The following is a 17,635-nucleotide window of genomic DNA, read 5'->3' on the forward strand; positions in this document are numbered from 1 at the left end:
GGGAGGGTGCTTCAAAAACTTCATGGGAAGATTCGTATATCTGTTAATTCTGTTTTTCCACAAACTTTTAAAGTATCCACATATACTGAGTCCTCCAATAACTTAGCAAAGGAGAAATTGTTACTATCCCCAGTTTGCTGACGAGAAAACTGAGGCTTAGAGAAGATATATAATTTGTCCAAAGTCAAAATATATTAAATATTAGAGCTCAAATTCCAACCCACGTTTAACTCCAAGGACCATGCTCTCAAACCACTAAACTTCCAGAAGCAGCCATTGCCCCCTTCCTCACCCTCTCTCACCTCTCCAACCTCATCCCATCAAAACCTCCCTCTCTATGGAATGCTTCAGAGCCAATATTACTCTCATTCTTATCTCCTACCCGCCAAAACTTAATACCCCCATCTCAAGTAGGTGTTGGGGAATCAAGCTGCTTGAGCTAATTAATAGAAGGTGTAAATGATTCACTGGCTGCCCATAACTTCGAAGCAATTTTGTTCATTGCCCCCAAGGAAAATGGAATTGTTTGAATTGCAGGAAATATAGCAAAGATATTTGAGTTCAGGGAGGCCTTCCGATTTTCCTGGAAGTCACTGTTGACCATAGGCCCTGCATATATGTAAGGTAAACCTTTGAACTTTCATTCCTCTCCCCCCTTTTCCCCCAGAGTAACCTTTCTGCCAAGGGAGGGTGTATCCCCACCACACAAATTCAGGCTAATTCACCTCCACCCACTCTATTCAGTCTGAGGTCCTGGCTGACCCCAGCTGTTTAATCCTAGCTCAGTAGAGTGGACTAAAGGCAGTTTCTAGAAGAGAGAAAAGGGATGGTTTTGCTTCCCCAAACTGATTCTAAGGCCTCAGCCTCTAACTTGCCCCAGTGCTAACACTGGACTGGATGGAGGAGCAGGAAGAGGGCAAGATTCATTTTCAAAACATCTGAGCTGTAGGGAGCAGGTGGACAGTGTAGAGATCCAAGGAGGCACAGCTCCATTTTCCATTTCTCACTTTGCATTGAAGGGTGCTCAATTTACTGTCTCTGAACTTGCCTTATCTGTAAAGTGGGGGAATAATATCTACCTACTGTTGTGTTGGATTAGAAATCATATATGTACAGTGCCAGGCACATAGTGAACATTTCATACAAAAAGGTGGCTATTTTTCTTCTTTCAAAAGGGACCTAACGGTGCTCTTTCCATCTCAGTTCTGCAGCCTCTTGCACCTGCTCCTCTCAGGGCCAGGCCAAGGCTTGGATGCTACCCTGTTGCTTTGTTCCCCAAGAGCTTTGGGCCAGGATTTTTCGAGGGAAGCCAGGTTCTACAGCCACGACAAAGGTTCAACCTGGGATTCCACCCAGTAAATGACATCTGACGTCCAGCTTTGCCACTTGGACCCTGCAAACCAGGGTCTCTGCCTCCTAGGGGCTTGAGTGGAGTCAGAGAAACTGGGCTTCTCAGTATGGCCGACCCCTCCTCAATCACTAAGGAAACTGTACCATTTACATCAAATCAGAATGATGAGTCTTATGTCCAGGGAAGGTGGGAACAGCCCCAAGCTTCAGGTTAATTGACCACGCCCATTTTGGTCTCCCCCCCAACCCCCAACTTTGGCTGTCTAGCCATCTTACCTTCCCCTTCTACTCCACCCCAAGCACTTTACCCACCCCCCCTTAGGCAGCGCCCTGGTGCTTTTGAGGGTGACATACCCGAAATGTCTAATGGCTCGCCCCCTGCATAGCTTTGAGGGCTCCAGGAATCAAAGGGGTTGGGCTCGGCGGGGTGCCCGGTACATGCTCCGCTGAGGGTTTGGAGGGAAGACTGAGAAGGAAAAGGGAAGATATCTACAGTGCCCAGATATTCTCAGCGAAGCAGGGCTGGGATCCGGGGAGGGAAGAAGAAAGGCAGGGATGAAAGGGGTGGGGGGACAGACTGGGGAGCAGTTTGATTTACGGCAATTAATTACAGCAGGGAGACTCTTTGGGGTTTTGTTTAGGATCTGGTGGCCAGTATTTAATCTTCAGCCACTGAACTATGCGCTCATTTGCAGGTACTTACGGTAGTTGAAGGCCCGCTCGGATGTTGGAGATTCTCCAGTGAGCTCCTCCAGATGCAGCAAACTGCCCGGCATGAGAAGAGCTGTCTTAGGACGGCCTCTCAGGCTCCGAGCCCCGCCTCCCTCTCTCCCCCGCCCGCCAGCCGGCCCGCCCCAACCTTGTCCCCTCCCTCCGCCAGACTCTGGGAGCCCACCTACAACGACTCTGCCTGGCACCTGCAGTCCTCTGACGCCCGAGATTTCTATGCCCCTCCCAGCTCCCAGCCTCGCTCCCGACTCCCTGCAGAGGTTGCTGGAGCCAAATTCGGGCCCCTGCCTCCTCGCCTGTCGCTCAGAGTTTCATTGGGTCACTGTATTCTGGAGCGGAGAGGGCCAGCTCTTAAGACAGCCAAAGCTGAAGATCCTCCTCTCCGTCTCCTCAATGCCTTTAAAAGGATTTCAGATCTTCCTGTGCCCATTTAATGCCCCATTTAAGCATAAACATCGCCACCATGGTATAAATGTCTACTACGTTCCCCTGGACATCTGTTATTTCTAATCGTCATAGCAAACCTACGAGATAAGCGCTACTTCCCTCAATTTTACAGATGAGGAAACTGAAGCTCAGAGAGGGTTAAGTAACTTGGACAGCTTTCAAAGTCCAGCTTGGGATAAAAGCCCAGGCTTTGCAGACATACAAATTTAGATTTCAGTCCAGGTTCCAATTCAATAGCTGTGTGACCTCAAGCAAGTGACTTAAACCCTCTGAGTCCCAGTTTCTCCATCTGTAAAATAAAGAAAACAGCAAAACCTAATTCACAGAGCTTTAACGGGATAATGCAAGTAAAACTCACAGCACCGCAGGCCTGGCATGTAGTAGGTGCTCAATAAATGGTAGCTGCTGCTGCGGCTGCTGCTACTGCTACTTCTTCTGCTATTAATCTGTAAAGCCTTTACCAACTTCCTTAGAGTAACGTGATTTCGATAAGATAGAACAACCTTTCACAAATTTTGTTGAACACAAAAGACATTTTAAAATGATAATGTATGGATAAAACACTAACCAAAGCTTTTGACATATATGATGGAATTACAGGATAGCATCTAATGGACTCACCAACCAATTGATAAGAAATATCAGTATCAGAGACCAATTAAGACATAGCTAAGTTTTTCTTCATGCACATTTTTACCTTTGTAAAAGATTACAAGTTATCTAATGAAAAACGCTTTAACTCAAGAACAAACTGCAAAAATAAAGTAAGAGCTCTTTTAATGGGCAAATGGATATCAATCTTCATGCACCAGGTGCTATCAATTGTAGCTTCCTAGTATTCTCAGATACTACAAACCTTTATAAACTGCAGACGACTGTGTAACAAATAAACAGTCACATAAATGCAAACATCTGTTTCTGCGCAAGCTATTTAATTTCTTCAAGCCTCAGTTGTCTTATTTGTAAAATGGGGATAATAATTGCACTTACTACCGTGCAGAATTTTGGGTGGGATTGAATGAAACACCCCCTGTAAACCACTACATAGTGCCTGAGACACAGCAAGCAGCTATTAATTCAACACGTTTGTTGAGTATTTTGTGGCAGGTATTGTTCTGGATGCTAACAATTCCGAGAGGATGACGGTTCTTCCTCTTAAGGACTCTGTAGTCTAAGGATAAATCGTGACAGCGAATGAGTAGGAGGTAGCCAGAGAGGAGGGAGCCTTGAGAACCACAGAGGATTGCAGCAGGAAAGACCAGCAAGAAAGGAGTGACAGTATGAGTTCAGAGAACAGCAAGCACTTTGCTGTTGCTATGTGCCCAGACTAGGGCAGTGGTCGCACAGCAGGAGAGAGCAAGTGTCCCCGAAACATTCAGGAGGCAAAACTGAATGAACTTAATGGTTGTTTGGAACACAATAGTGATAGTTATTATCTGTCAGGGTGGAAACATCCATGCCAGTTTTCAAAACATTTATATAAAAATTACTATGATAGTACCAGGCACTCAGTGCTTTATAAATCTTAACTCATTTTATCCCCATAGCAACACCATGGAATAGCTATTGTTGTCAGTCCCATTTTACAGATGAAGAAACTGAAACACAGAGCCATTAAGCAAACTGCCCAAGGCCAACACAGCCAGCAAGTGGCAGAGCTAGGATTCAAATCCAGGCAGTCTGTATATAGAGTTTCATGTTTTCAACCACTACCCTATGCTGCCTCTGCATTGGACAGTTGAAATGATAAAACTAAAACAAGCAAACAAACAAAAGATGTGAAAATACTTTGTAAAATAGAAAAGCACTAACTAAATGCACTGTTAATGATGTGGAAAAAAGGCAACGATAGTGTCCCCCGGCTCTCTGCAAGTCCTTGGGCCAAAGCTTGTGATGTTGGACCAAACAGCAGCCTGAATCTAGAGCCCAGAATCCCCACTATCTGGCTATGGAAGTCTGAGAAGGTCCTAGGACCATGTGGGTGATAATACCACTCACTCTCGCCTTTTGCTTTGGGACATTATGGAGTCTTGAAGGGACTTGTTATTGAGGCTTAATTAAAAGCTGCTCATTCAAACTATGGCTGGCAATTAAGATGTCAGAAGCTCTGTCTCTAGGCTACCTCGGTGGGTTTTGATCCTTGCAGCCTACAGAAAGAGAAATATTCTCTGGCCATCCTCCCTGGAGAGACCTTGAGTGGCCTAATAGTATAAAGCTGGGGGCCGAGGCCAGCAGGGTCGGGGGCTGGGACTCAGCTGAGTTGGAGTTCCTGACATTAACTCTGCCGGTCTCCTTCCATCAGGATTCCGGTAGGCCTGTGGCTCTGTGACTGTGAATCTTTCACACACACACACACACACACACACACGCACGCACGCACGCACGCACGCACGCACGCACACATGCACACACACACGTGCACACACACACACACGTGCACACACAACACACTCCAAGAAGCCTGGGCTTCTCTCCTGGCTTGTTACTCTACAGTTAGCTGATATTAAACAGCCCTTCTTTCAGGGAATAGTTTGAAAATGGCCCGTCTTGTTCCTAAAGGCCCCCTCCTGACCCTCTTTATCTCCTTAAACTGGTAGGATGGAGAGGAAGGGGCTGGTATAGGAGCTCCCGTTCTCACTGTCCTCAGAAACTATTCCTGAACCACATCGCTTCTCACTTTCAGACCTTGAGCACAGGGGCTGGAAGAGGATTCCTCCTGCAAAAGCTTGAGAGTCACCTCTGATGGATTATGAGACAACTGTTAAAAACCAAATTTTATTCAGTGTATACTATATATGTTGACGTAGGGAGTGTGGTGGTATGCAGAGGCAGGACTAAAGTGACTTGTTAGACAGGGCTTCTGAGCTCCAGAGAATGTCAGCCTAAAGAGAAGAACAACTATTTTTACAAAGCTGTCTTGGGGACCAGGGGAGCACTAGAAGAGCTTAAGAAGGTGGGGATCGAAGGAAGGATGTGGAGAACCAAGAGCCGCAAGGTGATCGGGGGAGCCTTTCCCCAAATGGAGTCCAGTGTAGAATGAGATTTTTTTACCTAAATCTGTTTTATGGCATCCCAAACAGAAGAAGCACAGGGCAACGCTGGCCTCTTCCCAGCGGTGTGCTGGAGCCGGAACTGGCCCAGGAGAGCTGAATGTGTGCATCTCATCTCAACCCGGCATTTAGGGACACCATGGTGGTAGCTTGAAAGTGGTCACAGTCAGAGAATTTTCACCAGTGAGGAAGCAAATGCTACAAATCAGGTTTTCCCCCCAGAGAGCTGTTTTTAAACATTTACTAGCAAACTACTTTCTCCCAGTTTTATGTTTTAGGACAATGATTTTCACTGAGAAACAGGAGCTTTTCCAAACTACCCAAGAATCCTGATCATTTTCACACACTTTCAAGAGAGTTATGAGCACTGCACCGCCCTCACCCCCCGACCACCACCACTGCTGCTGTTGTAAGCCATCTAAGGACTGTGTCAGATCTCTGTAGTGTTTGGTGCATTCAAAGGTTGGTCGTGTGTTTTAGCACCCCTGCCCACACCCCAGTCAGTCCCAGCTACCATCCCTTTATTCAGTGGAGAGGAGAGTGGGGTCAATGAGTGTAAAACACAGGGGAGACCAGGCACATGGCGATCTGGGCCACTGAGGAGGCCTAACCAGACAGGTTAGGTTCCGACAGCAAGACCCAGTGGGGGTTGAGATTTTGGAGGTGGCGATTGTAAAGCCAGGGGGGAAAAAAAGCTGGGGCCAACCTAGAGCTTGGGTTTCAACTTTTCCTTAGTCAAACATTTCAATTATTAGGGGCACAGTTTGGGGCACTAAGTCACTTCCAGAAGCTATAACTGAGGGCATTTTCAGGACTGTACAGGAAACTTCCTAGAATAAATCAAATGCAAGTGATGAACCAGAACTGAAACTTATTTAATCAAAACCCTCATTGTGAGCCATAGGGCATTAGATACAGGTCTGCATGACCAGGCTTCTGGGTACCTGTCACAAAGCAAACAAACAGTGTGATTACCTAGGTGAATTTAACTTAAGGCTAATAGGTGGATAGAGAAAATGAGGTTTTGTTGTGTTCCAATCTAGCAGGGCCACAAGGTTCTGTTCGGCCCACATACTGTTTACCAAAAAGGTAAACTACTGGTCCACTGTCCCCAAATAACAATCCTCCTAGCATCACAGATACCTTTTGTTTAGATGAGGAACAGTGTGCATCTGAGTACATGGTTGGGGGTGGGGGTTGTCTAGAGATAGAGCTATAAAATGCAAGAGGGCTCTGAGGGTGGGCTGCAAAGTGTTTCAGTATCCCCTTTTCCTGTGTTGGATGAAGTTAATGGCTCCAGAAGAAAATCAGGTAGGCTCAGCCCCACTGCCTAGGATACGCAGGCAGAGAGGGTTCTGTGAGCAGTTTGGGTCTGACCCAGGCAGGATGCTTCAAAATGTCAGTGCCAGGAAAGCATTTTTCTGCTTCAGAGTCTGATTTGGCTCCAGTATGCCCAAATTGTGGCGTTTTCACAGTGGGATGGTGGTGGTGGAGGGGGTTGAAAGGAAGCAGAAAGGGAAATGCCCCTCAGGAATGCACAAGTGGGCTCTTTCTAATATTTATTTACTTTTAGTCACTTGTCCAAAGGAAAGTACAGGAGTCAACAATTGGGTTCTTTTATTCCCATTTTATTATATGATTAACTAATTATATAATTAAAATTAAATAGAGACGTCTAAATTGCAAGAGCAACACAAATTAGCAATTTAAAAACACATCACTGTAAGATTACCCACTGCTTACAATCTGTTTCTAAAAATATCAGTTTATAGGTAATCATTTCAATGTACATGCGTCTCTCCAAGTTCTACTTGGTTTGGCCCTAGGATATGATCAAATTTTCGAAAAGATTCTTGTATCCTTGACAGAGGGTGGGGAAAGTCTTTCTCTCAACCAGTCTGTTAATTTCATGTAGTTTATTGCTTTCAGATTGGCAATACAAATTATTTTTTTCTTATTTGATCTATCATATATCAAAGTCTCCTTATCCCACTCCCCCATAAATGTTATCTTGCGTATTCACACCCTCCTTCCCATTTATCCCTCCCTTCTCCCTTCCCATTTTCCTTGTCTTTTTACCTTTCTCATCCTCCCGTCCCATGCAGTATGCATGTATGTGTGTGTATATGTGTCTAGATATAGACACACACATAACAGCAATAACAACTTGGTGTGATACTACATTTTTACTTTCTTTTCCTCTAATCACCTGGCAGAAATGCAGTTAATGATAAAAATAAGATCTACATTCTATTAAGAAACTTGGCTTTGTAAATGAATTTAGTCACTTATCTCCAGGAGCACCTTCTCCCTGGGATGCAGATGTTTTCAGTAAAGCCAGTAGTTTTGGAGTTTTACTGACGAATGCCTTTAAGTTGTCTTGACTGTCAAGGATTCTTCTCTCATCTTCATAAAGGAAATATAGCTTGGCTGGGTGGTTTACTCGGGGCTTCAGAGCCAAGAACTTCAGCTGGTATTAAATTTTGCTCCAACTTGATCTTTCTTCCACTGTTACTAAGTCATAGTCAGGTGTCAACTCACCTATATCTTGTTGAAAAATCACTTTTTTTTTTTTCTGAGCGGCTTGCAAGACAATTTTTTTCTTTCAAGTTTCAGAACTGTACAATTACGTCCCTTGGACTTTTAGTTTGAGAGGTATATTTGAATGGGTACCTGTAAATTCTCTCTGTATGTAAGCTGAGATCTATGTTTATTCTAGCACTGGAAAAATTTTTCAATAATTTTCTTAATAATGGTTTCAAGGCTCCTCTCATTTTCTGTACCTTCAGGGATGCCAGTTATAGGAATATTATACTGTCTTGATGTGTTTTCAAGATCTATCACCTTTTCTTGCACAAAGAAGAGGTGTTTGCTTTAATTTTTTATATTTTGAGATCAAAGGTCAATTTGGTCTTCATTTGTACTGATTCTCTCTCCCACGACATTTATTCAGCAATTTTCCCCTCTCAGAGTTTCTTTTATTACCTTGATCTTATTTATCAGTGCCTTGCAGTCTTTGATGAGCTTTTCCTGTTTGCTTTTAAAAATATCCACATGGTTCCGCATCACTTTCAGGGTGGAAAGCATCAACTCCCTCAGGCTGGCCCCTTCTCTGGGTTCTGCCTGCTACTCCTCCAGGCCAGCCATATCTCTTGAACTCTCTGGTTCCCTCCTCAGCATTACAATATTTCTTGCTTGCTCCTAAGCTTGTTTTAATCATTTTTCTCATTCTCTTTTACACTTAGGTAGTTTTTGCTTTCTTTTTCTCCTACTCTCATATCTGAGACTTCTGTTGGCTTGGAAGTGTTTCCAAAGCTCAGCAATCGGTTCTGCACACAGCTGCTCTCTCTGACTTCTCCCCCAGAAGCTCAAGAGCTGGGGTCTTTTAATCAAAACGCAACACCTATTTTAAGCTGAAATCCTCAGAAACACTATAGGAAATTAAGGTATAATCAACTGCTATTCTCTCATCTAATTGCACGGAGATTGAGAACTTTATAACCCTACAGATGAGATAAAGAAATACATAAGTGCATAAATAAAAAATAAATGTACGCACACACATAAATATTTAAGTATACTAAATACTTGAATACATAAATATACAAACATAAAAAAATATAAGTAAACACAACTATATAAACATGGAAATAAATATGTACATAAAATGAGCCTCAAAGGTTCAGAATATTTAGCTTCTGCCTGGCTGAGAGTAAACAGAATACGTTTCTGATTAAGCAACAGGCAAATTCGAATTATAAAGCAGGGAGGGAGAAGAGTTCACTTAAATGTTTCAGTGTTTGTGGAAAAGGATTTTGACTTTGTGTCAGGGGTCTTGAATTTCAGTCCTGGCAGAGTCATTTACTAGCTGTGTAATCGTGTGACATTTGGCAAGCTACTGAAAGTTATTTGAGTCTCCATCTCCTCATCAGTCAAATGAGTATTCAATAACTGTGAGCTAAATATGAATATAGAACTCTCTGTTTGCCTCACCCTAATCATTGTTTTTAAAAAATACATCTCTTTACAGTGGTACCTGGAATTTAGATTGGTGGGATGGAGACCGGACCGTGATGGGGACGGGGAAACCTGAATAGGTCTCAAATGGCTACACTCCTAGGGTCCCACAGCATGATCTTTCTTTTTGAACAATTAAAAAATAAGTATTCAGCTTGATTATACCAATAGTATTGCAGAAAGATGAGAAAATGAATTCTGCCATCAAGATTCTGATTTAGTGGGAGATATATCCATGTTCACAGCTAATGATAATATAATGCTGAGCATGGTAAACTTTGAAAGACAGCGTCAAACCAAGCATCATGGAGCATAGAGAAGAAAGCATTAAATTTTGATTGGCAGCACTTGTGAGTTCTTCATAAGTCCCCCAGACATAAGCATCCCTATCACTGGGCATGGTGGGGGCACCAACAAGGCTTCCTGCTTTAAAACATCTGCCTCACCAACTTGATGTCTCCCTGACATTCCACCATTGATTCACTTCTTTGGGAATACAGGGCAAGGAATGGCAAGGTATGGTGGCACATAGTATGTGGAGAAAGTGGCTGGAGATAAGGCTGGAGACATGGACAGGAGCCAGATCATTAAGGGCTATGTATGCCCTATAGCACTTTTTTAGTATAATTTCATATCTGTGCCAAATCGAAAGGCCAGGTCATGATCTAGGTCCAAAGGGAGGCTTCTAACCAAGCAGAAAATGACCTTCTCTTGATCCTAATGCTGTCCCTGACGTTAGTTATGTTATCCTGGGCACAGATCCTCAGGGACAGGGCTCAGAGGCCACTTTCTGAGCTGACAGTCCACCTGTCCCTCTAATTCAAGCTCTTAGGAGTTCAGGTTTCTGTTTCGAAAGGAAAAACTGGAAATGGGGCAGTTTACGATTAGAGGCACACATATTAAACACCCATGTATAAAAATGTTGGCCCTTTTCACAGATCTGATAATTTTAAAAGCAGGGTTTGTCTTAGACTTCAGTGTATCTGAGCACATAACTTTTAATGGGGTTTGCAGAGAGACAGTTTAGAGGAGGATATGGTGTGTAGGAAAAAGAAAATCAAAATTAGATCCAGTAAATTCAAATGCAAAAGAGGATTTCATCTGAATTCTCAGAAATACTCAGAATTGTTAGGGAAATTAGTATAAGCACCTGATGGGATTTGCCTAATAAAAATCAGAACAGGTGCTTAGTACCTCTACCTTCAAAACAACTAAAAAATAGTCTTTAGTGCTCAGAGTGCTTAGGTACTGTGAGAGCTTAGCCAAATGGCTTTATTTATTTGTGCATTTATTGAAAAATACTACTTGCACACCTACTTTGCTTTCTAGTTCTAAGGATATATCAGTAAACAAAAAAGGAAAAAAATCCCACATATTAGTCAGTAAGTGTTTTTACTAAGTATCTGGATAATTTTTTTTTTTTGTAAGGCTTGAATATAAGGAAGTATTTTCGTAACTTTACTGTTACTAAAGATACAGGACTGACTTTTGCTGCAAACTATGGTAATTGGATTTCTGGACGTTATTTAGTAGTGTCTGGAATTGGTTGGGGTGTGGATGACACTGAAGAGATTTTTGGAAAGCCCTACCAAATTTCCTTTTCTTGAACCGCTTTATTCAAAATTCAGTGAGCAAGCGGGGCAGGGAGGGTAGGAGTGTAGAAGAAAGCTCCTGAAGAGTCCCCTACATGTTTAAAAAGGGATAGAGGACAAGGTTTGGCCACTTGGAATTAAAAATTATTTTGATAAATGATGTGACCTTTATCTACAGAAGATTTCTTCTTAGTATTTTTAACAAGATCTCCAAACACTTAAGATGGCCTAATCTAGTGGGGAAAATGCAATGCCAAGGAAATCTACACTACGATTGTCGTTAGGCACTATGATGTTAAAAATACATATTAACTAATGGAAATAGTGCTGTACACTAATTAAAGTATCCAAATGACTTGTCATTATTAATAACCCTGGATTTCAACAAGGAGCACTTGCTGTGGAAGTTCTGTGACTATCCTGGGCACAGCATGACAATATTTTAAAAATATGTACACCATGAAAGAATCCCACTTGAAATAGCTGTAAGATGGCGCCAAAAGTTACTGAGTGGAACTTAGCACAGAGTCAAAATGCAGTAGAAATTTATTCTTGTGACTTCTAACTAAGCTAAAAAGTAGTTTAAATTTTATGCTTTTTGAAAAATATATGACAGATTTAATAACATATACTTTCTTGAATTTCAAATGGTTAACTTCAATGCACATTCATTTAGCCAACTTACATTGAATGCCCACTGTAAACAAGGACCTTAAAATATTTAGTGGAATAGATGCGTGAAGAATGAAAGGAAGGACAAAAGAATGCAAAACTCTCTCTGCATATGTTGTCAGCTAAAAAATTGACAAAACACATTCACTGCCCTTTTAGTAACTGGAAGTCTAGAAGTGGAAGAAAGACATGTAAACAAAAATAAATAAATAAAAAGTATAATGTGGCAAGTTTGGTAAGTAAAGTGCAGAAAAATGTGGTTAGGTAATTTTAGTAAAGGGTGATATTCTTCCCAGCTGAGGGCATCAGTGAAAGCCTTGTGGACAAGGTCACATATGAACTGCACTCTGAAGTATGGTTGGATTAAACAGTGAGCTGTAAATACTACATGGTTAGTTCTCCAAGAGTAGAGAGGGTGACATTTATCTATCTCCTGTGCCTAATACAGAAACAACTCTAATAAAAGCTACTGTTTATTAAGTGCTTACTTTTTACCAGGCACCATGTTAAGCATTTTACGTAGGTTGTCACATTTATCTTCACAATACTCTTGAGTGGTGCTTATAAGGGCAGCAGCAGCAGCAACAACAACATTTGTCAAATGCTGACTATGAGCCAGGCACTGCTTTAGGAGTTCTCTATCGCTGTTAACATCCCTTTCTTACAGATGAGAAAACTGAGGCTCAGAGAGGTTAAGCAACTTGTCCAAGATCACACAAGTTAGAGGTAGAGCTGCAATTTAAACCCAAGTCATTTGATTCCAAAACTCGTGTTATCATGGTTCAGTATCTGTTATTTAGAATTAATAAATAAAAATAGAAAGAGGAAGGAAGAGAGATATTGTGAAGATAGAAACCACTGAATCTGCAAATCGTTTGGAAGAGAAAGAGCAAGAGAGAGAGAAAGATGGGGGGGGGAGGTGGGCGGGGTGGTACGGAGAGGGGGAGGGGGAGGAGGAAAGGGAGGGAGGGAAGAGAGAGAGAGAATGAATTTGAGAGAAAGGTATCTGAGAATTTAAAAATAATAATATTGAAATATTTCTCTAAGTGTAAATTTATATTAAAATTTTTTAAAAGCGCACTAGTTTGAATAGGTAAAGCAAAAAAGAAAATGTATATATAGTGTGTCTATAGTTTACAGTTCATATAATTTGAGGCATGAAGAAAAATAATCATCAAAATTATAAAATTTCTACTCTTCCTATAGCACTAATTTCTACTGATTTTTTTTCTGTTAGCACTGCCAACCTATCCTTCCTGAAGTTGCCAATTGTACCAAAAGAAACTCATTCCTAGTTTGTCCAGCCATGTTACCCACATGGCTGGCTTCTGCCCAACTTAAATATCATCTTAAAATGGGCAAGTTTTAATGTAGTTTGACCTTTTTCACTGAGCTAACTAGCTGTTTAGTTGAATTGACTTAGATATTTGGTTAAATGGACAATTGGTATGGGACTTTTTGGAGAGTGAGGTGGAGAAAACTGGTTACTAGTGCGGGGCAATTAATCCAAATGGTGAGCCTTTTACAAAAATACAGATTGCCGTGCAAAGAAGGAAAAGGAGAAGGAGAAGGGACTATGAAAAGTTTGTGAAATTTCTTTTAGTCTTGCTGTCTAATTTCCATTGGATCAGATGACTGTTATTATTTTTATTATAATTCTTTATCTATGTATAGCACCATTGCTTTTTTTCTCCCGAAGTGCTCATAGATCCATTTTGCTCATTTACCTTCACAACAATGCTGTTAAATAGAGCCTGGGTACGTGGGGGCAATGCTTATTTTCTTAGCTAGCTTAGGATAGAATGACTAATTGCAGAAAAACATTCTGTTCAGAGGTACTATTACCTTTTGGACTTTTACACTTTCTGCTTTTGGACTGAATGTTGATGTGTCATATATAATATAGTCATTAGAATTTGTAATAGATATAACAGCTCATGATACTTTTGAAAGATGTTATTGAATAGTATTCTTAGCAGTTATAAAAGACTAGGCATAAGCTGAAAAGAACTAGAAATATACTAATTATGTATCCTAGTTTGAGAAAGTTTTCTTTGAATTTGGGTTTTGTCAGAGTTTGGGGAGAAAAATAAATCCTAACCACAATCTGAATTTTCTCTTAAAATGAGAAGACCATTCTGTGATTTTATAAATCTATCACCTTATAACTTATGTCATTTGCTGGAAATCATTCAAATGGAAAGCATCAAGAGAGAGGTTTCTATAAGATTCATGTGTATCACAAGGTAATAAGGTTAGACTGAGTTATTTTAATATAATTTTAATTTGGGCTCTAAATAATTTGTATCTTTCCCAAGGTTAAAAACACAGAAAGTACACATAAACACTAAGTAAGAGCTAAAATTTTCCTAAAATACATTAGCCATACCATTGATATAACAAATACCTTGTCTTTTTGGGACTGCCTCAACATTAAGCTAGATAAGTAGATGCAAAAAAGAAGGGAGTTTGATTTGTGATACTGTCCATTGCCCAGCAACATGGGACTATGGTTGTTTTTGCAGCATTGCACCATTTGAGGAGAATGGGGACAGTCTAGACATATACCACTTTTTTCCCACTTTAAACTGAAACAAACAGCAAAATGAAGAATTTAAATCTCTTCTTTGTCAACAGGTTAAATTTGAGGGTATTTACATTTTAAAAATGAATTTCGAAAATCTAAATGCCCTTGAATGCTTAATTATCTGTGCCTTCGTCCTGAAAAAATTAATTTTCACAATGAAAACAAAACAAAATTGACTTGACTACAAAATTGCTGAGCGTTTTTCAAAATCTCTGAAATAAGCTTAATAATGCATCAAAAATAATTTTAAATGTTCACAAATATGGAACATAAATGTAAAATCCTGCATTTGGAACTGAAAACAACCAGATGCACCAGCAGAGGATGAGATGTGGCTAAGTAGCAACACGCGTAAAAAAGATTTAGGGGCTTTCAGGGACTGTAAGCTCAATATAATTCAGTTGTGTGTTGTAGCTGCACAGAAAACTAAATCCATCTCCATCTGCATTAATAGAAAGATAAAGTAGGAAACAAGGGAGTGAGAGTGCAGCCCAAACCTGTGCTTGGCACACCTGTGCATGAAATATTCAATGAAACTAGCAGGATGGGGAGGGGTGGACATTTGGGCAACAGCCACAACCTACAATGCACCTGGAAGGGAGAGAGCAGGTTGCTGAAGAGTCTGGAAACCACACTGGTGAGAGGTTGCTGAGAGAACTGGTGCTGGGAAAATAGAATAGCTTGGTCAGGGCCCTCACCTAGGATCCAGTTGGGTGTGGTTCAGCATCCTTTGTAAGCAAATTGTGTGTGTGTGGGGGGGTGGAGTTAGTGCACATGTGGGCCAATGTATCCTTTTAGTTTTGTTGCTACTCTTGTGCTCTTCAGAGAGAGAGAGAGAGGAGAGAGAGGGAGGGAGGGAGGGAGGGGGGAGAGAGAGTGAGAGAGAAAGAGAGAGAGAGAGAGAGTTTTAGTGAAGCAGGTGGGCAGGCATCCGCCCCACACAGCCATGCTTTCCAACCTATGGCTCCAAGGACCTTTTGGCCGGTTACCTAGCTCATAGAGCTGTGTGTAAGGGGTCTGGGGACCCAGCTTGGCATGTGTGTGGTCTGGTGACCCAGCCTGGCATATGGACGGTTTGTGACCCAGTCTGTGAACAGGCTTGAGGGGTCTGTGGGCTCCAGACCCAGCTTTAGCTCAACAATTGGCCCCGTCAGTGCAGGATTACTGGCTGGTAAAAGAGCCAGACAACTAGCATGGTCACCTAGCTTTACAATTGGCGTTATGAACAGGATAAGTAGCTCTGCAATTGGTGATGTCGACAGGATTCCAGACATTAGCTGTAGCTTAGCCGTGGTTACACAATTGGCATAGTCGGGGTGGGATTAAGAGTGACACACCTGGGCTTGTTGCACCCGGAACTGAGAATTTTTGAGGAGGAAAGGGAGGCAGAAGTTGTCTTTGAATCCTCTCTCCCTCCATTGTCTCTTCCCATTACACTTTTTCTCTCTCTTTTGCCCCTCCTCCCCTCTCCCCCTTTCTTTCTCCTATCCTTCCTCCCTAAAGCTATTTACGAAGATAGTGGTGTTCCCATCTGGCTCTTTGACATGTGTTATTTCCAAGAATACCCTAAACACCGTACTTATCTATAGCCCCTTTTCACTTCTCGCTCACTCACAGCCAGCAGGATTGAACCACGGTAAGTCCCTCCCCACCCCCTCCACTTCATATTTCTTGTATAGGAAGGGCTTCATGTCCCTGCAAAAGGAAACAGATTATTAATTAACTAGCACAGACTCCTAAAGCTGAGGCCTTGTGAAAAATGACCTAGGTACAAAAGGAGCAATTCTGATAAAACTATAAAATGATACTTCTCCAGTTCCCTTAATGTTCATTGGCATTAGACATGGGAATTTGAGCACACCTCCTTATGGGTGGGCTGAAAGTGCACCTGTAACACTAATCTAGGATGCTTAAATATCAGGTTCCTATTTAACAAGAAAAAGAAAAGGGGGAGTTTGTTAATACAAAAGTTTGAACACAGAACATCACTGCCTGAGTGATTAAATCTATTTCAGAAGGCTAAAATTCTAATGACTCCAATTTGTCAAAACATAGGAGTTTTAATGGGGGGCAACAAGGGTTGGCAGTGGTATTCAGTGTAGGAATCAACAACTGCGTACTTTAAAGCAAAACATAAAAGCTCTATCCGGGTGAAATTCTCAGAATCACTATAGAAAATTAGGTGTAATTGACTGATGTGATCTCATGTAATAGAAATGGGACTGAGTGCTTAGTATTTTCACAGTTGAAACAAGTAAATAAAATGAGTTGGCAGTGCATAAAATGCTTATGCTGTGTAACAATTTATGCAAATTAGCTTCATCCTTGACTTAAACATTTTGTAAATATAAATTTCTATGCTAGAAGAGGGAAGAAAAGAGGAAATGGAAGGAAAAATAGGAATGAGGAGGTAAAAAGGAAAGAGTAGGACAGATGGAAAAGATAGGGAGGAGGGAAGGGAAGAAAAGAAAAAGAAGAGGAGACAAGAGGTACAGAAATAAGAATAAAAATAAATTTAAATAGGAAAATAGAAAAACAGGAGGAAGAGAGACAAAATGCAAATATTTGAGTAACTACAATGTATGTGTATTCACGAAAATCTTCAAAGAAGTGAGAAATCACAGGGGTGTTTTTTCAACTTGTGATCACCAATAACAACATCTTTGCAATAGTGCTAATGAATTAGACTGGGTGGAGGGTGAGAGGAGTGTGAGTCCTGATTGGTTCTTGGTCCAATAGTCTCTTCCAAGACCCATTTATCTCTTGCCAGGTACCTTTGTTTTGAGTCGAGAGACTAGGCAAGCACATCATCACTGCTGCTTGAGTGTTCACAGCAACTTTATTTACAATAGCCCCAAACTGGAAACATTCCAAACGCCCATCATCTGGTGAATGGATAATTTGTGTTTCATCCAAACTACAAAATACTACTCACCACAAAAAGGAAACTAACTACTGATATATTTAACAACATTCATGAATCTCAAAGAAATATTATGCTAAGTGAAAGAAGTCAGACCTAAAAGGCTATATATTATATGGTTCTACTTATATGAAATTTTAGAAAAGGCAAACTATAGGTGCGGAGAACAGATTGGTGATTGTCATGGGTTGGGGTTGATAGTACAGGATTTCTGCAAAGGGTAATGAGAGAATTTTTGGAGATGAACAAAATGTTCGTTATCTTGATT

Source organism: Cynocephalus volans, chromosome X, assembly GCF_027409185.1.
Source record: "Cynocephalus volans isolate mCynVol1 chromosome X, mCynVol1.pri, whole genome shotgun sequence".
Taxonomy (NCBI): domain Eukaryota; kingdom Metazoa; phylum Chordata; class Mammalia; order Dermoptera; family Cynocephalidae; genus Cynocephalus; species Cynocephalus volans.